General features: G+C 49.2%; 1 long non-coding RNA gene across 2 annotated transcripts; it reads right to left on the reverse strand.

Annotated features, from left to right (window-relative positions):
- Window positions 1-5207: 5207 nt before the first annotated feature.
- Window positions 5208-7727, reverse strand: LOC134430591 (uncharacterized). Of its 2 annotated transcripts, XR_010030854.1 has the most exons (6): window positions 7641-7727; window positions 7502-7545; window positions 7357-7400; window positions 7235-7275; window positions 5653-7153; window positions 5208-5541 (listed from the first exon to the last, which is right to left on the reverse strand). It is a non-coding gene; the product is annotated as an uncharacterized LOC134430591 (long non-coding RNA). The 2 variants fall into 2 exon arrangements; XR_010030853.1 differs by lacking the exon at window positions 5208-5541 and having other exon boundaries at window positions 5564-7153.
- Window positions 7728-15723: the final 7996 nt, after the last annotated feature.

Consider the following 15723-nt stretch of genomic DNA (forward strand, 5'->3'; position numbering starts at 1 on the left):
GGTGGTGGCAGCTTTGGTCGGGGAGGCATCCTGCGCACTGCAGAATATGAAGAGCCAGCCGGCCACTAAGGGCCCCTGGGCACTGGGACCAAATGCCGCCCATTACACAGGGAAGTGTAACTCACCAGTTCAGGTTCTTGATGGCAGATTGCTGGAGGCACTTGGGACCTTCAAACCAGCTTGACTTTGCGGTGGTGGTAGATTTGGTCGGGGAGGCATCCTGCGCAATCCTAAATTTCAGAAGACAGCCGGCCCCTCCGGTCCCCAGGCTCCTGAACACTAATGCTGACCCTTTCCCCAGGTAAGCAAAAGTCAGCAGCCCAAGTTCCTGGTGGCATATTCCTCGAGGCGCTTGGGACTCTCAATTGAGCTCAACTCGGCTGTGGCAGCAGCTTGGGTCTGGGAGGCATCCTGTGCAATGGAGAACTTCAGCAGGCAGACGGCCGGCCACTCCAGACCACAGGCCCCTGATCATTAGGGCTGACCCTTTCCCCACGTAAGCAAAAGTCAGCAGTCCAAATTCCTGGTGGCAGATTGCTCAAGGCGCTTGGGACTCTCAAATGAGCTTGACTCAGGTGAGGTGGCAGCTGGGGTCGGGGAGGCATCCTGCACACTGCAGAATATGAAGAGCCAGCTGGCCACTAAGGGCCCCTCGGCCCTGAAAACCAAAGCCGCCCATTACACAGGGAATGTAACTCACCAGCTCAGGTTCCTGATGGCAGATTGCTGGAGTTACTTTGGACTCTCAAACCAGCCTGACTTTACAGTGGGGGAAGCTTGGGTCTGGGAGGCATCCTGCACAATCTTAAATTTCAGAAGACAGCCGGCCACTCTGGTCCCCAGGCTCCTGAACAGTAATGCTGACACTTCCCTCAGATAAGCAAAACTCAGATGCCCAGGTTCCCTGTTGCAGATTGCTGGTCGCGCTTGGACTCTCAAACGAGCTCGACTCGGCTTAGGTGGCAGCTTACGTCTGGGAGGCATCCTGCGCAATGCGGAATTTCAGAAGGCACACAGACAGCCACTCCGGGCCACAGGCTCCTGAAAAGTAATGATGACCCTTTCCCCAGGAAAGCAAAAGTCAGCAGCCCAAGTTCCTTGTGGCATATTCCTCGAGGCGCTTGGGACTCTCAAACAAGCTCGACTCAGCTGAGGTGGCAGCTTGGATCCGGGAGGCATCCTGCGCAATGGAGAACTTCAGCAGGCAGATGGCCGGCCACTCAGACCACAGGCCCCTGATCATTAGGGCTGACCCTTTCCCCACGTAAGCAAAAGTCAGCAGCCCAAGTTCCTGGTGGCAGATTGCTCAAGGCGCTTGGGACCCTCCAATGAGCTTGACTCAGGTGAGGTGGCAGCTTGGCTCTGTGAGGAATCCTGCGCCATGTGAAATTTCAGCAGGCAGCCGGCCACTCCAGGCCGCAGGTTCCTGAAAACTAATGCTGCCCCTTACCCAGGTAAGAAAACCTCAGCCCCCCATGTTCCTAGTTGCAGATTGGTGGAGGCGCTTGGCACTCTCAAACGAACTCGACTCGGCTGAGGTGGCAGCTTGGCTCTGAGAGGCAGCCTGCGCAATGCAGAATTTCAGCAGACAGCCGGTCACTAAGGGCCCCTGAGTCCTCAACACCAATGCTGCCCTTTACACAGGTAAGTGTAACTCACCAGCTCAGGTTCCTGATGGCAGATTGCTGGACACATTTGGGGGCCCTCAAAGCAGCCTGACTCTCCAGTGCTGGCAGCTTGGGTCTGGGAGGCATACTGCGCAATGCAGAATTTCAGCAGGCAGACGGCTGGCCACTCTGGGCCACAGGCTCCTGAACACTAGTCCTGTCCCTTTTCTCAGGTAAGCAAAACTCAGCCGCCCAGGTTCCTTGTTGAAGATTGCTGGTGGTACTTGGGACTCTCAAATGAGCTCGATTTGGCTGAGGTGGCAGCTTACATCTAGGAGGCATCCTGTGCAAGGCAGAATATCAGAAGTCACACAGACAGCCACTCCGGACCACCGGCTCTCTAAAACTAATGCTGACCCTTTGCCCAGGTAAGCAAAACTCAGCCCCCCAGGTTCCTTGTGGCAGATTGATGGAGCTGCTTGGGACTCTCAAACGAGCTCGTCTCAGGTGAGGTGGCAGCTTGGGTCTGGGAAGCATCCAGGTGTTCCCCCCGACCCTGTGAGAAGCTCTCGCAGTCTTTCCATGAGACAGTGCCGGGAGCGGCCCATAAACCCCTCCACTCAGCAGCTCCATGCAAAAGGGAGCTGAGGCAAAGCCTCCCCCTAAAACAGCCTCGCCCCGGCAGGAGCCGCCCCCTCATCATCCTCACACTCACACCTGGGCTGCTCCGAGCCCCCATCATCCTAACAGCTCATACCTGGGCTGCTCCCAGCCCCCATCATCCTCACACTCACACCTGGGCTGCTCCGAGCCCCCATCATATATTTTTCATGTTTATATTCACATGTATATTTAGAATTTATATTACTGTATAATAAAAATTATATTATATATTGCATCTCTTCATGTTACTTACATAGATTTCTATTTCTATTTCTACTCATAGTTTGGTATTATATAATAAATATATAGAGATATAAAGATATATTTCTGTATGTCAATTTACATTTCTATAGTACTTATATTATTTAAAATAAAATCCCTGCCTCTAACGACATAAAAAACTAAGACACCCCTTTCTTTAAAACACATTTAAAATTTTAAAAATAATTTTGTCATAATTCTATTCACATCTATATTTGTAATTTTCATTTGTTATATTTATAGATATTATATATATTGGAGAGAATACCTTTTTATATAATAATAGATACATTCTTTTGACACAATATATTTCTTTTACTTATATAAATATATATTAAATATTTATTGATATCGACATATATCTGATATATTTGCATTTCTAGTTTTATATTTTTTATGAAATCTCCAGCCCATACCCCAATAAAAGCCAAACAATCCCCAATTCATTTAAACTGTATTTAAACATAAATCCTGTCACAGCTGCGTTGCTCAGCAGTGCCCCAAGCTAATCTGACACTTGTTCATCTCCTGGACCTGAATCTGAACCCGCTCACCTTGATCGCACCTGGCAGAACCATTTTCGTACCTTTTTCTGGCATGTCTTGTTTTTGTTTTTTTTTGTCTTGAGTTTTTGTGCCCTTTATTGCCTCTCTTTCTTGCCTTGTTTCTTGGGGCTTTTACTCCCTTTTTCCTTGATTTTTTTCTGGCATTTCTTGGGGTTTTTTCTTCGTTTCTTCTTGCCCATTTTGGTGTTTATTCTGGTTTTTCCTTGCCCCCCTTGGGGTTTTTTTTTCAGTTTGTTTTTTTTTTTTTTTTTCTTCCCCATCTTGGTTTTTTGTTGTGATTTTGTTTCTTGCCCATCTTGGGGTTTTTCTCTGGTCTGTTTTCAGGGATTTTTCTTGCCCATCTTGGTTTTCTTCTGTGGGTTTGTTTTTTGTTGTTTTTTTTTTTCTTTTCTTTTTTTTCCCCCTAGGTTTCTCCTTGCCCTCCTTGTTTTTGGTTTTTTTTGTCTGTCTTCCTTCCTTCCTTCTTTCTTCCTTTCAGTTCCTTTCCTTATTTTCTTTTTTTCTTTCTCTTCCTTTCTTTCTTTCTTTCCTTCCCTGTATTTCTAATCTTGGTTTTCATTTCTAGCTTTAGAATAAAAAAGCAGCAGTAGAAACTTTCAGGCTATCTGGGATTAAAAAAACTCCAAAATGAAAATGATTTAAAGAAAACTATTTCTTTCCTGGGAACCTGAAATTTTCTACTGCTGCACGTGACATAGAGCGTTTATTCCTTCTTATAGATAGTTGATATTTCATACTTACTTTATACAGCGCCCCCTGCCGTCTGCACAGGCACACTGCAGGCACAGTGGTGCGGCGACGTTCAGTTCTGTTTAATGAAACTCGGCTTGGTTCAGCTTGGTTCGGCTCTTGGTCTAAACTCATTTAAGTTCGGCTCTTCGGAACAATTGGCACAGTAACGCTTTACGGCACCTTTTACGACAGTCGCGCTTTACGGCAGTCTTTACGACAGTCGCGCTTTACGACACCTTTTACGACAGTCGCGCTTTACGACACCTTTTACGACAGTCGCGCTTTACGGCAGTCTTTACGACAGTCGCGCTTTACGGCACCTTTTACGACAGTCGCGCTTTACGGCACCTTTTACGACAGTCGCGCTTTACGGCACCTTTTACGACAGTCGCGCTTTACGGCAGTCTTTACGACAGTCGCGCTTTACGGCAGTCTTTACGACAGTCGCGCTTTACGGCACCTTTTACGACAGTCGCGCTTTACGGCAGTCTTTACGACAGTCGCGCTTTACGGCACCTTTTACGACAGTCGCGCTTTACGGCAGTCTTTACGACAGTCGCGCTTTACGGCACCTTTTACGACAGTCGCGCTTTACGGCACCTTTTACGACAGTCGCGCTTTACGGCACCTTTTACGACAGTTTTTTTTCTTGCCCAGTTTGGAGTTTTTCCTGGGTTTTTTTTGCCAGTCTTGCGGGGTTTTTTCCAGGTTTATTCTTGCCTATCTTGAATTTTTTTTCTGGGCTTTTTTCTGGGTTTTTTCTTGCCCATCTTGGTGGTTTTTTTCCCTTTTTTTTTTTTCCTTTTTTTTTTTTTTTTCTTGGTTTTTTCAGGTTTTTTTCTGGTCCATCTTGCTTTTTTTCTTGCCCATCTTGGGGGGATTTTCTGTGATTTTTCTGGGTTTTTTGAGGATCTTCTCCTTGCCCGTCTTGGTTTTTTTTTTTTTGCGTTTTTTTCCTGCCAGTCTGGGGTTTTTGTTCTTGGTTTTTTTCTGGGTTTTTCCTTGCCCATCTTGGGATTTTTTTTCCGTTTTTTTTTCCTGGTTTATTTTTCCTCGTTTTTCCTGGTTTTTCCTGCGTTTTTTCTGGTCCATCTTGTGGGGGTTTTTTGGGATTCTTCTTACCCATCTTGAGGTTTTTTTCCTGGTTTTCTGTGGGTGTTTTCTGCGTTTTTTCCTGCCCATCTTGGGGTTTTTTTCTGGGTATTCTCGCCCATGGTTGGTTTTTTTCCTTGGTTTTTTGTGGGTTTTCCTTGTCCACCTTGGGGGTTCTTCCGGTTTCTTTTTCCTGGTTTTTTTTTTTTTTTCTGGGTTTTTTCTGGGCTTTTCTTGCCCATCTTGGTTTTTTTTCCTGGTTTTTTCTTGCCCATCTTGGGGTTTTTAGCTTTTTTTCCCGGGTTTGCTCTTGCCCCTCTTGAGATTTTTTCCCTGGGATTGTTCTGGGTTTTTTCTTGATTTTTTTCTTCCCCATCTTGCAGTTTTCTTCCTGGATTTTTGTGGGGTTTCTTTGTTGCCCATTTTGGGGTTTTTTCTGCTTTTTTCTGGGTTTTTCTTGCCCATCTTGGGTTTTTTTACTGGGTTTTTTGGGCCTTTTCTAGCCTATCTTGGAGTATTTTTCTGGGTTTTTACTTGGCCGGGACCAAAAAAAAAAAAACAGCCAGGGTGGAAGACAGCTGGGGATTTTTTATTCTCAATTTAACAATGAGTTGCAAAACCTGAAAAGCAAAAGTCATATACACAAGGTTAAATCCAGTCAGCATGCGCTCACACACGCAGAGACGAGCAGACAGACACAGCCACGTGCTCTCACACACACTCCTTCTTACACGCTCACTGTGGCCCTTCCCTGAGATGCTGAAGAAGGTGCTTTGACACATCTTCTGGCTGCCGCTCCTTGAGCTAAATGGCAGATCCTGGGGAAATCAGCAGCCTCGGCGACCTGTGAGACAACAGGAAGGGTCAACAAGTGGCTATCTGACAGCTAGGACTTGTCCCCACTCTGGACTGATGAATTTTCTACCCAAAATCCCACAAAAGACAGATGAACAGTAAAGTTGTTATAACTGTTCTACCTAACTGTGACTATAGGGCAGGGCAGCTCCGATCATAAGTGGTACAGTCTACACACAATATAAGCTGACGCATACAGTGCAAGTGTACACAGAGTGTAAGTACACACAATATAAGGCGACATGCTTACATGCAGTGTAAGTACAGACAATATAAGGCGATGCACTTACATTGCATGTACCTATGCTGGCTTATACTGTACGTACTTATACTGTATGTAAGTACATACAATATAAGCCAACATAGGAACATACAATATAAACCACGACTTAAGAAAACTCTCTCGAAGATTACTTATTGAGCCCTGTACCCTTTGAGAAGATGGAACCTATAGAACTACTGCAGTCACGTGAGGAGGGTGTAAGATGCTCCCTCTAGAAGTCCAAGAAAATGGAAAAAAAAGCACTACCAAAGCTGATAGTGAGAAGGAAGATTGGATGAGAACATCTTGTCCCTGTGAGACATTCCTGTCTCAAAGAGTAAAAATGTAAAGATGCTGGAATAAGGGATATCCGGCAAGGAATGTGAGTAGAACATGGCACAGAAGAGAGCCGATAAAGCATTGAGATGTAACAAAGGCCTATGCCGTGGAAGACAATGGACACACACACCATAACATAGACACAGATGACATAACACAGAGACAAGTTGCAACTGCTTGGCACTTTCCCTTTAGGGACCCGAGAGTCCTAGCACAAGACGAGCCAGAGGCCAATGAGGCCAAGGGAAAGGAAGCCCTATGACAACAGCACGTGATGATTAAATGCAACTCATTAAAGGAAGTTAGGGCCAAAGCAGTTAGGAGGATGCTCGAGAGGCTCAGCAAGCCTAGAGAAGGAAGCGGACTGCCAGGTGACTGCGGCTACAGCTCCGGACCTGAAGGCAAGCTCCACGGGGGAAAGAGCCGTGACAACTTCAAGTCGAGGAAGGCAGATGACGCAAAGTTCACGAGAATGTGGAGATGGGTAGGAACTGCCCTGCCTGGCAAAGGCTCTGGTGAGGCTGAGGAGAAACCCTCTCCCTTTACTTCCAGGGAGCCTGTCCCACTACAGACCTCTCCGCTAAGCTGACATCAGATTGCCTCCTGTGATAGTAAAGGCTTTTCCCCTTCTCCCAACCACTGGCCCCGACACTTAGCTTTTGGAAGACAAGCAGACAAAATCCATCCTCGGTCGGACGTGGACGTTGAGACGTTCTCAATGTGTGCGCTTCGGTGCTGCCGCTTCCAAGCTGTGGCTACAAGCCTGCCCAGGGTACCTAAGGCAAAACAGAAAAGGTGACTATTGCCCTCAAAAACAGTAATCCCCGGGACTCCTTCGCACCCCTGCCCCAGCTCACCTCAAGTCTTGATTTGACTCCAGAGGCCGCCCGGAAGATACCTGCAAAAAGAAAATGTACACACTTAGCATGCTGCTGCATAACACTCACCTAGGAATCAGCCCATCTAAACTCCGAGTCACCTGCCCTCCTCTCTTCCCCGGCATGCCTAGGGCAGCGACAGCACCTGCAACGAAACAAAGCAGAAAAGCATGCTGAGATACTGTGAAAACACAACCTCCCAACCCTGACAAGTATGCCGTACTGATACCTTAAGCTTGAACCCACCTGGCATGGGCATGCTGGGCTAGGATAGATGGCAAGCAGTCCATCTAAAATAAAAAGAGGAATAATACATACCTAGAGCTGCACCAGAAACTCAGACCTCAGCAATAACAACTGTTTCGGTACCCTACTCAATGCTCACCTTGCCCACTCAGCCTTGACAGCTGCTCTCTGCCTTGACTTCCTAAAAATAAAGACAAAGAGCAGAGCTGCAGCAGCCACAATTTATGCTTCCTCTGTAGAGACAAACAGTGACTGACCTTCACAGGGGAATCCCCTCACCCAGAATGGGGGGCTCTGCCCTGGATTTATCCTTCTGCAACTAAAAGAAAGTTAGGATGAAAGTGAAAGGGCTGCAGGATAACTTATGGGCTCCACGTATCCTGTGTCCATCTACAAATCCCATCTAGAATCCAACTACACATTACAAATTCCAAGTCCCTGAGACTTCTCATATTGCACCAGGATATGCAGCAGGGCAGAACAGCAGCTCCAGCACAAATGTGTGCAGACACCCGTGACACAGGACAGACAAGACGTGACAAACACTGGGGACACAACAGGAACGGAAATCTCTTATCAAGGAAAATGGCTGCAAGGACTGAGAGAATGCAAAAGAAGAAGAGTTGAAACTGATGGCGAGCTGATGAGGCTCAGAGAACCCTGGAGGAAGAAGATGCAAACAGAATGATTTATTCCAAAAACTGCAAAGATGGATGCCCGAGAATCCTACAGTCAGAATCCTCTCCCTAACCTCACATCCTTACAAGTCCTACTCTGCTATAATGGATCATTGCGCAGCATGGCTGTCCGTACAGCTCAGAACAAGACATGACAAGACATTTGACTGGACGCTTCTAAAGCGAGATGCATTTCTGATGCCTGTGTGAGCTCCCCAGTCAAAAGATCTATGGCATGGGTGCCAGGGCGAGGAACGCTGAGATCACGGATGCTAGGAAAGGTTTCTGAGAGGCCCCTCACAGGGCTAAGATAAGAGACATGAGATATCCAGGAAAACACACAATACACAAGTGACACAAGACACACCAGGACTGCTCTGCCCTGCTGCGCACCTCAGCACTGTGACCAAAAGGGAGACTTTGCTTTTATGGGGCCTAAGGGGCAACATCTTGGCTAACCTCATTGCCAGAGCCAACTCAGACCCCCACCTCAGGGAGTCCTGACAAAGCACCCCACGTTCATCCCCTCTGAGGGTTGCAGCCCTCTGCTTATCTCTCAGACATCAGGGGATGCCTGTGTCAGGTGCAAAGAAAGGCCACCTCGTCAGCTGGGAAGGTCCTGCTGCCACCGGGCTGGTGTCTCTCAGACAGCTAGATTAAAGAGAACCAAACATCAGGGCCTGACCTTGGCACCGCATCGGCCAAAACCCCACCAGTCTGCTACTCACCATGCTCCTAGGAATGCCCAGCACCTCCTAACCCTGACCCTCTGCCATGGATGCAATGCATCCACACCTGAAAGAAAGTTAGAACATATGTCACACACCTCCACAATAACTTTAACTTTCAAGCTGGAAACACCTTATGTAAACCTAGGAATAGCACCTAGTGCCCAAGTAGAGCCCACATTCAAATTTCAACTCCCCAGGCTTGTCCCATTGCAGCACGCCATGCGGCAGGGCAGAACAGCTCCGGCACAAATACCTGCAGACACCCGTGACACAGAACGTGACAAACAGGGGGACACCAAACACGACACATCATGCTTGTGGTGAGGGCATCGAGGGAAGAGGGGAAAAGGGACCCCAAAGACACACTAGGGAACACAGCACACCAGACAACAGGACACAGACCGGAGCTGTTCTGCACTGCCCGCCTGAAAGCTGCCATCAAAAGTAGAGCCTCGCCCTTTAGCTGTCCTAAGAGGCCCTTGGAGAAGATTGCTTTTCCCTCTGCTGGTTTTTAACTCTGCCCCAAGAACTCCCAACCTGATACACTCCCATCTCCCGGCCGTGGCACCCGACTTATCTTTTGGATGATTGGTGATGGGAATCCACGCTGCACCTGAAATGAGTCTGCCTCGGAGGGCTCTGGGATGGCCTGTGAGCCTCTCGGTCAGCTGCAATAAAGAAAACCAAAACCAAAGTATGAGTCCAGAGTTATGTGGGCCAAATCCCAGCAAGTCAGCTACTTGCCCTTTCCTGAGCGTGCCTGGCTCCCTCAGGCTCCAGCTTCATCCTGATTCCAAGGATGTGGCCTTCCATAGGAGTGGCACCTGGGTTAGAGAAAGGCAAAGTTAAATGGCATTCCTGTGAGTGCAGTGGATGACCTTGTGTGCTCTAAGACATGTCAAAGCCTCTTCTAGGCTTCTGAACAGCCTTGTGGGGGGGGGGGCCTCAAGTACACAAATAAACACCCTTTCTCACCCTGCTGCCTGCAAACCCCCTCCCAAGAACTCCAAAATGGATACCTGAACACCCTCCCTCTCCCAGTCACCATCCTCAACTCACCTGAAGCCTCAATCTCAAACATCATCCTTGACACTGGGCAGATCCCTCTTGTGACACGATGAATCTGCTGAAAAATGGTTGTGCTTGAGAGCTGAGCAATAACAACCACTCCTCCCCGCTGCTCACCTTGACTGCTGGCATCCAGATTGACCTCCTAAAAAGAAAGACAAAGAACAGAGCTGTAACACAGTCACCATACACACTTCTGCTGCAGAGACAAATGGGGCCTCACCTGCTCGGGGCAATCCCCTCACCCGGGATGGGGCCCCCTGGCACAGATTTAATCCATCTGTATCTGAAAAGAAAGTTAGGACAAGAGTCAAACTGTTGCATGATAACTGAAGAGCTCCAGATATCCTGTGTCCATCTACAAATCCCATCTAGAGTCCAACTACACCCCACATTACAAATTCCAAGTCCCCAGGACTTCTCCTATCGCACCAGGCTGTGCGGCAGGGCAGAGCAGCCCCGTCCCAAATGTGTGCTGACACCCGTGACACAGGACAGACAGGACAGGACAGACAACGGGGACACAACAGGAACAGAAATCTCTTGGCAAGGAAAATGGCTGCAAGGACTGAGAGAATGCAAAAGGAGATGACCGAGCTGAGACCGATGGTGAGCTGATGAGGCTCAGAGAACCCTGGAGGAAGAAGATGCTAACTGAAGGATTTATTCCAATAACTGCAAAGATCGATGCCTAGGAATCCTATGGTCAGAATCCTCTGCCTGCCCTCACATTTTTTACAAGTCCTAATCCACCATAATGGATCCAGGTGGGGCATAGCTGTCCCTACAGCTCAGAACAAGACCTGACAAGACACCTGACTGGATGCTTCCAAAGAGAGAAGAGAGTCTGATGCCTGTCTGAGCTCCCAAGTCAAAAGTTCTGTGGCCCGGGTGCCAGGCCAAGGAATGCAGAGATCACAGATGCTAACAAGGATGCCAGGGTTTCTGACAGGCCCCCCTAAGGTAAAAGACATGGCATACACAAACAACACATAATGCACAACAGACAAGTGACACGAGACACACCGGGACTGCTCTGCCCTGCACACCTCAGCACTGGGATCAAAAGTGAGACGTGGCTATTATGGGGCCTAAGGGGCCACTTCATGAACACACTACCCCCCCCCCCCCCCAAAACTGGACTCAAAAACCCCTGCCAGTAATTCCCAAACCAGCACCAAGCCTTCATCCCCTCTGTGGGTCACAGCCCTCTACTTATCTCTCAGACATCTGGGGATGCTGGTCCCTGTCAGGTGCAAAGAAAGGCCACCTCGTCAGCTGGGAAGGTCCTGCTGGCACTGGGGCTGGTGTCTCTCAGACAGCTAGATTAAAGAGAACCAAACATCAGGGCCTGACCTTGGCACCGCATCGGCCACAACCCCACCACTCTGCTACTCACCGCGCTCCTAAAAAGGCCCGGCACCTCCTAACCCTGACCCTCTGCCACACGTAGAATGCATCTGCACCTGAAAGAAAGTTAGAACATATGTCAGACACCACCAGGGTAACTCACAAGCTGCAAACACCTTATGTCAATCTAGGAAGAGCAGCTAGAGCCCAAGTACAGCCCACATTACAAATTTCAACTCCCTATGGTTTGTCCTACTGCAGCAGGCCATGCGGCAGGGCAGAACGGCTCCGGCACAAACGTGTGCACACACCCGTGACAGAGAACATGACAAACAGGGGGACAAGAAACACGACACATCATGCTTGTGGTGAGGGCATCGAGGGGAGAAGGGAAAAGGGACCCCAAAGACACACCAGGTAACAGGGCACATGAGACAACACCAGACAGACCAGAGCTGTTCTGCACTGCCCGCCTGACATCTGCCATCAAAAGTAGAGCCTCTCCCTTTACCTGTCCTAAGAGGCCCTTGGAGAAGATTGCTTTCTCCTCTGCTCATTTTTAAATCTGTCCCAGGGATTCCCAACCTGCTACTCCACCATCTCCAGGCCGTGGCCCCAAACTTATCTTTTGGATGATCGGTGATGTGGATCCACGTTGCACCTGAAATGAGTCTGCCTCGGAGGGCTCTGTGATGGCCTGTGAGCCTCTCGGTCAGCTACAATAAAGAAAACCAAAACCAAAGTGTGAGTCCACAGTTATGTGGGCCAAATCCCTGCAAGGCAGCTACTTGCCCTCACCTGAGTGTGCCTGGCTCCTTCAGGCTCCAGCTTCATCCTGATTCCAAGGCTGTGGCCTTCCTTAGGAGTGGCACCTGGGTTAGAGAAAGGCAAAGTTAAATGGCATTGCTGTGAGTGCAGTGGAGGACCTTGTGTGCTGCAAGACATGGGAATGCCTCTGCTAGGCTTCTGAACAGCCTTGTGGGGGGGGGGGGGGGCCTCAAATAAACAAACAAACACCCTTTCTCACCCTGCTGCCTGCAAACCCCCTCCCAAGAACTCCTTACTGGATACCTGTACACCCTCCCTCTCCCAGTCACAATCCTCAATCACCTGAAGCCTCAATCTCAAACATCATCCTTGACACTGGGCAGATCCCTCTTGTGACACGATCAATCTGCTGAAAAATGGTTGTGCTTCAGAGCTGAGCAATAACAACCACTCCTCCCCGCTGCCCACCTTGACTGCTGGCATCCAGATTGACCTCCTAAAAAGAAAGACAAAGAACAGAGCTGTAACACAGTCACCATACACACTTCTGCTGCAGAGACAAATGGGGCCTCACCTGCTCGGGGCAATCCCCTCACCCGGGATGGGGCCCCCTGGCACAGATTTAATCCATCTGATTCTGGAAAAAAAGTTATGACAAGAGTCAAACTGTTGCAGGATAACTGAAGAGCTCCAGATATCCTGTGTCCATCTACAAATCCCATCTAGAGTCCAACTACACCCCACATTACAAATTCCAAGTCCCCAGGACTTCTCCTATCGCACCAGGCTGTGCGGCAGGGCAGAGCAGCCCCGTCCCAAATGTGTGCTGACACCCGTGACACAGGACAGACAGGACAGGACAGACAACGGGGACACAACAGGAACAGAAATCTCTTGGCAAGGAAAATGGCGGCAAGGACTGAGAGAATGCAAAAGGAGATGACCGAGCTGAGACCGATGGTGAGCTGATGAGGCTCAGAGAACCCTGGAGGAAGAAGATGCTAATTGAATGCAGTTATTGGAATAAATCAAAGATGGATGCCTAGGAATCCTACAGTCAAAGCCCTCTACCTAACCTCGTAATATTACAAGTCCTAATCCACCATAATGGATCCAGGTGGGGCATAGCTGTCCGGACAGCTCAGAACCAGACCTGACAAGACACCTGACTGGATGCTTCCAAAGAGAGAAGAGAGTCGGATGCCTGTCTGAGCTCCCAAGTCAAAAGTTCTGTGGCCCGGGTGCCAGGCCAAGGAATGCAGAGATCACAGATGCTAACAAGGATGCCAAGGTTTCTAACAGGCCCCCCTAAGATAAAGACATGGGATACACAAACAACACATAATGCACAACAGACAAGTGACACGAGACACACCGGGACTGCTCTGCCCTGCACACCTCAGCACTGCGATCAAAAGTGAGACGTGGCTTTTATGGGGCCTAAGGGGCCACTTCATGAACACCCCCCACCTCCAAATTGGACTCAAAAACCCCTCCCAGTAATTCCCAAACCAGCACCAAGCCTTCATCCCCTCTGTGGGTCACAGCCCTCTACTTATCTCTCAGACATCTGGGGATGCTGGTCCCTGTCAGGTGCAAAGAAAGGCCACCTCGTCACCTGGGAAGGTCCTGCTGGCACCGGGCTGGTGTCCCTCAGACAGCTAGATTAAAGAGAACCAAACATCAGGGCCTGACCTTGGCACCGCATCGGCCACAACCCCACCACTCTGCTACTCACCGCGCTCCTAAGGAGGCCCGGCACCTCCTAACCCTGACCCTCTGCCACACCTGGAATGCAGCTGCACCTGAAAGAAAGTTAGAACATATGTCCAACACCACCAGGGTAACTCACAAGCTGCAAACACCTTATGTCAATCTAGGAATAGCATCTAGAGCCCAAGTACAGACCACATTACAAATTCCCACTCCCTATGGTTTATCCTACTGCAGCAGGCCATGCGGCAGGGCAGAACAGCTCCGGCACAAACGTGTGCACACACCCGTGACAGAGAACATGACAAACAGGGGGGACAAGAAACACGACACATCATGCTTGTGGTGAGGGGAGAAGGGAAAAGGGACCCCAAAGACACACCAGGGAACACGGCACACCGGACAACACCAGACAGACCAGAGCTGTTCTGCACTGCCCGCCTGACATCTGCCATCAAAAGTAGAGCCTCGCCCTTTAGCTGTCCTAAGAGGCCCTTGGAGAAGATTGCTTTTCCCACAGCCAATATTTAATTCTGGCACAAGAACTCCCAACCTGATACACTCCCATCTCCAGGCCGTGGCCCCCGACTTATCTTTTGGATGATTGGTGATGGGAATCCACGCTGCACCTGAAATGAGTCTGCCTCGGAGGGCTCTGTGATGGCCTGTGAGCCTCTCGGTCAGCTGCAATAAAGAAAATCAAAACCAAAGTGTGAGTCCAGAGTTATGTGGGCCAAATCCCTGCAAGTCAGCTACTTGCCCTTTCCTGAGTGTGCCTGGCTCCTTCAGGCTCCAGCTTCATCCTGATTCCAAGGCTGTGGCCTTCCTTAAGAGTGGCACCTGGGTTAGAGAAAGGCAAAGTTAAATGGCATTGCTGTGAGTGCAGTGGATGACCTTGTGTGCTGCAAGACACGGGAATGCCTCTGCTACGCTTCTGAACAGCCTTGTGTGGGGGGGGCCCCTCAAATAAACAAATAAACACCCTTTCTCACCCTGCTGCCTGCAAACCCCCTCCCAAGAACTCCTAACTGGATACCTGATCACCCTCCCTCTCCCAGTCACCATCCTCAATCACCTGAAGCCTCAATCTCAAACATCATCCTTGACACTGGGCAGATCCCTCTTGTGACATGATCAATCTGCTGAAAAATTGTTGTGCTTCAGAGCTAAGCAATAACAACCACTTCTCTCCGCTGCCCACCTTGGCTGCTGGAATCCAGATTTATTTCCTAAAAAGAAAGACAAAGAACAGAGCTGTAACAGTCACCATACACACTTCTGCTGCAGAGACAAATGGGGCCTCACCTGCTCGGGGCAATCCCCTCACCCGGGATGGGGCCCCCTGGCACAGATTTAATCCATCTGATTCTGGAAAAAAAGTTATGACAAGAGTCAAACTGTTGCATGATAACTGAAGAGCTCCAGATATGATGTGTCCATCTACAAATCCCATCTAGAGTCCAACTACACCCCACATTACACATTCCAAGTCCCCAGGACTTCTCCTATCGCACCAGGCTATGCGGCAGGGCAGAGCAGCCCCAGCACAAATGTGTGCAGACACCCGTGACACAGGACAGACAGGACAGGACAGACAACGGGGACACAACAGGAACAGAAATCTCTTGGCAAGGAAAATGGCTGCAAGGACTGAGAGAACGCAAAGGGAGATGACTGAGTTCAAACTGACAGTCAGCTGATGAGGCTCAGAGAACCCTGGAGGAAGAAAATGCTAACTGAAGGATTTATTCCAAGAACAGCAAAGATCGATGCCCAGGAATCCTATGGTCAGAATCCTCTGCCTGCCCTCACATTCTTACAAGTCCTAATCCACCATAATGGATCCAGGTGGGGCATAGCTGTCCGGACAGCTCAGAACAAGACCTGACAAGACACCTGACTGGATGCTTCCAAA

The sequence above is a fragment of the Melospiza melodia genome, chromosome 29, assembly GCF_035770615.1.
Source record: "Melospiza melodia melodia isolate bMelMel2 chromosome 29, bMelMel2.pri, whole genome shotgun sequence".
Classification (NCBI taxonomy): domain Eukaryota; kingdom Metazoa; phylum Chordata; class Aves; order Passeriformes; family Passerellidae; genus Melospiza; species Melospiza melodia.